Source organism: Lactuca sativa, chromosome 8 (assembly GCF_002870075.4).
Source record: "Lactuca sativa cultivar Salinas chromosome 8, Lsat_Salinas_v11, whole genome shotgun sequence".
Lineage (NCBI taxonomy): Eukaryota > Viridiplantae > Streptophyta > Magnoliopsida > Asterales > Asteraceae > Lactuca > Lactuca sativa.
In genome coordinates, this window is record NC_056630.2 from 341,451,718 (window position 1) to 341,459,429 (window position 7,712).

Below are 7,712 nucleotides of genomic sequence, written 5' to 3' on the forward strand. Positions count from 1 at the left end.
TGGTAACAGGTATAGCTTTCCTATTCCCCATGATCAAGTTTATCCTTCCTTGCTCCACATCCTCACTTCTTCTTAGTCCCTGCAAGTCACAACAAATATGAATACCACACCCGGTATCAAGGACCCAAGAATGAGAATGGGGTGAGTTATTAGAAATGATAGTGTAAATACCTGCATGGTTGGGTTTAACTTTCCCATCCTTTACATCTTGCTGGTATTTTGGGCAGTTCTGCTTCCAATGAGCCTTTTCATGGCAATAGAAGCATTCAGCCTCTTTTGGGTCAGAAGAAGGAGTAATGAAACCTTTCTTGGTTCCACTTGAAGAAGAGCCATCAAGTGTCCGAACCTTGGTACCCTTAGAAGAGCTCTTTCTCTTCCTCCCTCGACTTTTCCCGATTGCCAAAACCGGAGTAGAGTTTTGAGTAGGAGTGATAGCAACCGACTTCCCCTTAAGACCTGTTTCTGCGGTCTTGAGAAGTCCCTGAAGTTTGCTGAGGGTGACTTCTTCCTTGTTCATGTGATATGTCATGCGGAATTGATCATAGCACGATGGTAAGGAATGCAAAATAATATCTATTGCAAGATCCTCTGGGAAGTTCACATTAAGCTTCAGCAAACGATCCACATACCCTTGCATTTTCTGCATGTGGCTCGTGACGGATTCCCCGTCCTTCATCATGGTTGTTATCATGGAGCAGATGATTTCATACCTCTCTTGTCGTGCACTTTGATGGTATCTTACCATCAAATCTTGGTGCATTTCATAAGGGTAGAAATCCTCATAAGACTTTTGGAGTTCCGCTGTCATCGTGGCCATCATGATGCAAGCCACTTTCGTAGCATCCCTTTCATGTGCCCGAAATTCAGCGATCTCCTGAGAAGTTGCAGTGGACTCATCAATCTCCTTAAGCTCCTTGTCAAGGACATATTCTTTGTCCTCGTAGCAGGTAATCATCCTGATGTTTCTGATCCACTCATTGAAGTTGGATCCATCAAAGGTGACTTTCCCACACAAGTTCATAAGGGTAAAGGAGCCATTAGGATTAGAGCCAGAAGCATTATTGAAAGACATCTGAAGAAAAGAGGACAAGATTAGTTTAGATATAAGAGAGTCCTTAATAAAACACCCAAATGTAATATTAAGGCTAGGATCCAATCACAATATAATATAACTTAGAAGAGGTATGCCGTAATCTAAGCTATATCATATTTGAAAGGTAGGTGAATGACGATTCACCAATTTCCACCACGAAAACCGCAATATTTTAGTATTAGGTTTTTGAATGGTTCTTAGAAATTCCTAGATTCTTTGAGATTCAATGAACTTTTCAAAGCCATGTTTCAATCTCGAGTGTGCCCTCCAAGTTTTGTGACTAGGATACCGAGGATCACAAAACGAGGTGTGAAGTAACCATGCAAATCACTTGGTACCCTTAAAGTTTATCACTCAATCGATGTGCCGGTTAACCACACACACTCCATCGATACTATAATAAACCCTAAGTCACCCTTTACCTACCTTGTTAAGTCCAAGTTAGTGTGCCGGTTAACCACACACGCTCCACCAACGACTTAATCAAAGTGTAAAGTGTAATTTTATGGAATAGCACCTTATTCACATTTTTCCTAAAGTAACTAAGATTGGGAATTTAATAAAATATTTAGTTACTTTATAATATTCATCATACTTTGAATGAGAATTAATAAGTCCTTGTCTTACCCGTTCGGCTAACGACCCTCCACCGATCAAGCAAGCGGTGGGTGAGAGTGGACACCCATTAAGTCACCATTTTATAGGCAACAACCTTATACCCACCTTATAGACCGGCTTCGTGAATGAGGCGTACTAGCGGTAAGACGACTTTGTTCTTATACATACATATATATATATATATATATATATATATATATATATATATATAATTATTAAATCATAATAATATAAGTATAAGGGTTGAATTTTAACTTTTAAAATTCTAGGGGTTGGAACTAAAGTTTTAACTTAACTTTACTTGTTCCAAAACTTGAGGGCAAGTTTTGTAAACTTTCAAAACTTTTCATTTCTTGTAACTTATGAGTTTAAAAGAGTAATAAAATGAGGACTTTTCATTTTTCCTAACTCTTGTGTTCTTTTAATGGTTTTTAATCCAAGAGACTTTTGGTTTTCCATAACTTGAGGACAAGTTATGGACTCCATTAAAACACATTATGATCATGAATTAATCTACCACATAGGTTACAAATAATTCCTATGATCATCTAAACATCATAAGAACAAGAATATGAATATGAACACTTTCAAGAATCAAAATCACATTTAATCTTTGTAATTTTGATAACTAGTTGTTGTAAATGAGTTAGAAAAGACATTACACCTTCTAAAACAAGTTTTCAAGTACCAAAACATTTTAGGGTAATGATTCTAATCCATTTCCAGCAACTCAAGTCGAAATTCTGCACTCTGTCGACCCTACTCGCCGAGTGCATAAACCTACTCGCCGAGTAGGTTGAAGATACACATGAACTCGACGAGTCCTCCCCATGGACTCGCCGAGTCCATCAGTCAGACAGCAGAATTTTCGACTTTCTTCAACTTTTAAGCACAAATAACAAACAAACAAGCCTAGGCTCTGATACCACTGATGGGTTTTGAGCATTCTAACACTTCCTAAGTGTACATGCAACCCTAATAACCTTGGATCTATGTTTGTCTAATTATCATGCAAAGTTGAATTCCAAGGTTATATTCCTATCTAGCATACATGGGGAACAATTTTAACTTGAATCATAGATAGAATAACTTACCTTGTTGTTGCTTGTGTTCCTTGAAACTTTGTGAGCCTAGCACCCCAAGTGTGATGCCTCAAATGCTTCACACAACACCAAATGCTCTTGGAAAGACTCTTGAGATAATACACACTTCTCAAAATCGGCCAAGCCCTCTAGTTTTGTAGTGTGTAACCTGTGTAGCCAATTTTGTGGAGAATGGGACTCTTATATAGTGTTGACACATCTAGGGTTACACCATGTAAACCCTAATGTGTCATGACTCTTCATTTCCATGACCCATGGGTTTGTAACTCCCATGGAGCATCCATGGAGCATCCTATGGGTAGAACCCAACTTGATAATCCATGGAGCCTCTTAGCCCACTATACAAGATGTGGATGATTTACATAATCAACCCATATATTTAATTAGTTATCCTTTGATCACTTAATTAATTCCAAATTAATTCTTTGATCAACTAATCAAATAATATTATTAATATATTAGAACTTATAATATATTAATAATCTCCAAGTGTTATTTCTCTCATTTAGTCTATCCAATTGTATGATGCTATGCAACCCAAATGGACCATGCCGGGTCGGGTCAAGTACACACCTGAAATAGTTATGGACTTAGACACCTTATCCAACAAGTAAGTTAGAAGATATTGAAGACAATCCAAAAGAAGCCGAATTTGAATACGACTAAGAAACCGAATACGAAGAGGAAAGCGATCAAGAAGGAGACTTGGACAACATCATGGCAAACATCTATGAAGTCCCCATGGGTGAATGGAAGAAGAGGATACGAGATGATACCGACCAGGGACTTGTGCAACCTGCAATTCCCGCAACTGCCACTTTTGAGCTTAAGGGTCACATACTTGCTCAACTCAAAGAGATCCCCTTCTATGGAAAAGACCACGAAGATGCTTACAAACACTTGGATGAAGTCAATGATGTAGTTGATTATTTTAATGTTCCAAACGTGCTTCGCGAAACTCAGCTGCTTCGTATGCTTCCCATTACATTGAAGGGTGCTGCAAAGGATTGGCTCAAGTTACTTCCCCCCAGATCCATCACTACATGGGCCAAGACGAAAGAAGAGTTTATTGATCAATTTTGCCCACCCTCAGAGATATCTAAGTTAAAAAAAGCCATATCCAACTTTGAACAACAAGCTGGAGAAACACTTTATGAAGCTTGGGAGACGTATAAAAGTTTATTAAGGAATTGCCCACATCATGATCTTAATAGTCAACAAGAAGTCTCCATTTTCTATGATGGAGTGAATGTTACAACAAGGAAATTAGTTGACTCGCAAGGTCCACTCACAAAGAAAGCACCCCCAGTGATAAATAAACTAATTGAAGAATTCTCTAAGCATTCTAGAGAATACCACAATCCAAGGAATGATGTGACGAGGGGATCAGCTTATGCAGCTTCATTAGATTTGTCAGCGGTTATGGCTATGTTGAAAAACATGGATAGGAGGATGGATAAAATGGATCAAACAATACATGCTATTTGGGTGGGTTGTGAAAATTACAATGGACCTCATCTTACTAAAGATTGTGACTTGGAAGAGAACGGGAATAAGAAGGTGCAAGTGTGCTATTCAAGTGGTGACAAATATGATGATGATTGGCGAAAACCCAAGAAGGATTGGCTTCCTTATGATGAGTACAAGAAGGCTAAAGAGGAGAAGTATAGACAAAAAGGAAGAGGTTTTTACCAAAAAGAGGAGCCGGCGCAAGAAAGAAAACCAAACTTGGAGGAAATGCTTACTAAATTTGTAGCCTCTTCAAAAAAAGACACAATGATCATGATGCTACAATACAAGAGACAAGAACAATACTTAGGAATCAACAAGCATCTATCCACAACATTGAGACACAGCTAGGGCAAGTTGCCCAACAAATTAATCAAAGATCATCGGGAGAACTTCCTAGTAAAACCGAAAACACCCCACGAGGCGCACATATAAATATTGTGACAACTAGAAGTAGGAAGATAATTACTCCTCTAGCTCCTATTCAGAATGAAGACCCCAAGAAGTTACAAAAGGAGGATGCAGAAAAATTGAGCACAAATCAAAATCAGCTGAACCCAGACCCTACTCACCGAGTCCAGAATATGGACTCGACGAGTCCGATGCCTAATCAAAAAAATCAGCCTCTTGCGAAGCCGTGTCAGCCTCCATTGCTATATCCAGCCTGAGCTAAGCAAGAAAAGAATGAAGAAGACTACCAGAAGTTTCTAGACCACATAAAGGCTCTTCAAATTAATATACCATTCATCGAAGCAGTTGCACAAATGGAATTGATGAAGAACTTTGGAATTGTGTCGATGGAACAGTGCAAGCTCCTGCTAATTTTCAACCAATTGGACCATCTACCGCATCTGCTGAAGTTGCTGATCAACAAAAACGGTTAAAGAATAATGAAAAGAGGTGCATGAGGGAACTAAGAGGTGCTCTTCCTCCTGTGGTTTATAATTACATTCGTAGTTTTAAAACAACAAAGGAGATCTGGAACACTCTAAAAGAGAAGTATCAAGGTAGCGAAACGATGAAGATCAACTCTGTGAAGCAATGTCTAGTTGAACTGAAGGAATTCAGACAAAAGGATGCTGAAACTCTTGAAAATTACTATAATCATCTGAATGAGCTTATGTTTCGCTGCAATAGGTATGGAATCACTAGGTCTCTCGTGGAGTTCAATTTAACTTTCATTATGGGCCTTCGCAAGGAATGGCGAAGTGTGAGCATGATGATTAAGAATCAACAGAGTTTTGATACAACTCATTTGAATGATCTCTACAATCAGCTGAAAACACATGAAAGTGAAGTTTCAGAAATGTATGAAGAATCAAAACAGAGTATTGGAGGTCCTTTGGCTCTTGTTTCAAAGGTATCAGAAGTTGATGTTAATGAAAAAGATGGTTTAGATAATGAAGGATTTTTGATGAACTCTGATGATGAAGATGTGGCATTCTACTCAAACAACAGAGTTAACAAGTTTTTCAAAAAGCCTTTTAATCCAAAAGGAAAGGCTAGTGATGCGAAAAGTGGAGTCACAAAAATTGGAGGAGAGGAGAGGAAGATAATGGAGAAAGATGAAGAGAAACAAAAAGATGCGAAAGAAGTGAAAAAGCTGAAAGGTGACTCAGGAATTTACTGTCACTACTGCAATGGTGCAAATCACTTCGCAGCCAATTGCATGTTGCGAAAGAAAGAAGAGAAGAAAGAAAAAGTTAAAGATGAAACATACTATTCTGAAAAGATTGAAGAGTTGCGCGCTAAGACAAAAGGAGTGTCTCTAGTTGCGAAGGGTGAATCTGCTGATGAAGAGAGTGGAACGTATCAGATCTGGTCATCAGGATCTGATGATGAAGAAATGAGGCATCCCTCGCATGGAGCCATGTTCGCAAGTTTTGAAGATTGTGAAGAGGACATTTCAGGGAGATGCTTCGTATCCAAATCCACGGACAAATCACCCATGACCACCAAGGTACGTGCAATACTTGAATCTTTTAATATTCCATTATCTGCTTATGATGCTGAAATCATTTCATTTGATGATACGGTGGCTTATTTTGATTCTGTTATTGTGTCTGCTAGTACTAAAGCTCAAAAATTAAATATGAAACTAGGTGAGACACGAAGAGAATTAGAAATAAAAAGGAGTAGAGTAGAAAAACTTGAAATGCATATCAAAAATGTATATTGTGATAGGAATAATCTTACAAATGATGTTAGGTTGTTGTTAGCACAAAGGAACATATATTGTAATTCTGCCAAACGATTGTATGCAAAATTAACTGCTTTACATCATTCTTCTGACATTAGCAAAGAGCAACATAGGAAACTTTTACCTTTTCTTGAGTATGAACGTGAAAAAGTTGATGTTGTTTCTTATGATTGCGAAAGTACAATTGCTCAATTTGACAAAATACCTGATGATAGATATCCATATGGTATTGTCAAAATTGATGAATTTCTGAATGCTGATGAGTTGGTTAACAATATCAATGAAATTTTGACAAAGAGTGAACAAGTGAAAATCTTAAAGAAAACAGAAACTTCAACTCTTGCCTCTCAATTCAATTATGCTGATATTGATGACAATTCAGATAATGTTAGTGAAATCAGTGAGATAGAAGAGGAAGAAGAGGTTGATTGTTCTCAATTGTCAATCATTAATATCACATCTAAGATCAAAGGTAAAGAAATTATAGTTGATTCGATAGTAGAAGATGAAATCGATAAACCTTCAACTTCACAACATTGTAAGTTTGATAATGTGGAAATTGAAAGCTGGAAATCTGATGATACTGATGAAAACAAAGAAGAAGTGAAAGATTCACATGAAATACCTCCACGAGTTGTGGTTGATCAAGTGTTTGAGAATACCAAAGAATTTGACAAAATTTTAAACAACAAAGGCACACATTATTTGGAAACCAACACTGTGGTATATACAAATTTTGCATGCATTGATAAAACCATTGTTCCAAATAAAGTTTTTGTCACTACTGGAAATGCTGAGAAAATTCATCCTGAATTCAACAAAATGATTGAAAAAGATAATCTAAGGTCAACTATTGAGGATTTTTTCGCAAATAAAAACACAGAAGAAATCAATTTAACTCAAAATCCTTATGCGTTTCAAAAACAGAAGTCATTACAAAAATGGGTGGTTAAAGGTGAAAAAAGCAAATCAAGATTTTGAAAAAGTTGAAAAACCAAAGGCTGAAGTAAAATTAAATTCTCATGAATTCAAATTGTGGTTGGAAATTATTCAACAGAAAATAATGTTTCAAAAAGAAAAGAAAGAAAAGCAATTTTCTGGCAAGTTGTGTCCAATGACAAACCAAGAGCAGAAAAAGAACAAATTTCAAAAACAAAATCATCAAAATTTCAAAGCAAAAATAAACAAT

The 7,712-nt window shown here is 37.1% G+C and overlaps 1 non-coding gene across 1 annotated transcript; it reads right to left on the minus strand.

Moving 5' to 3' along the window:
* Positions 1-3,915: 3,915 nt before the first annotated feature.
* Positions 3,916-4,022, minus strand: LOC111895801 (small nucleolar RNA R71). Its single transcript, XR_002851692.1, has one exon. It is a non-coding gene; the product is annotated as a small nucleolar RNA R71 (small nucleolar RNA).
* Between the last annotated feature and the right edge of the window lie 3,690 nt (positions 4,023-7,712).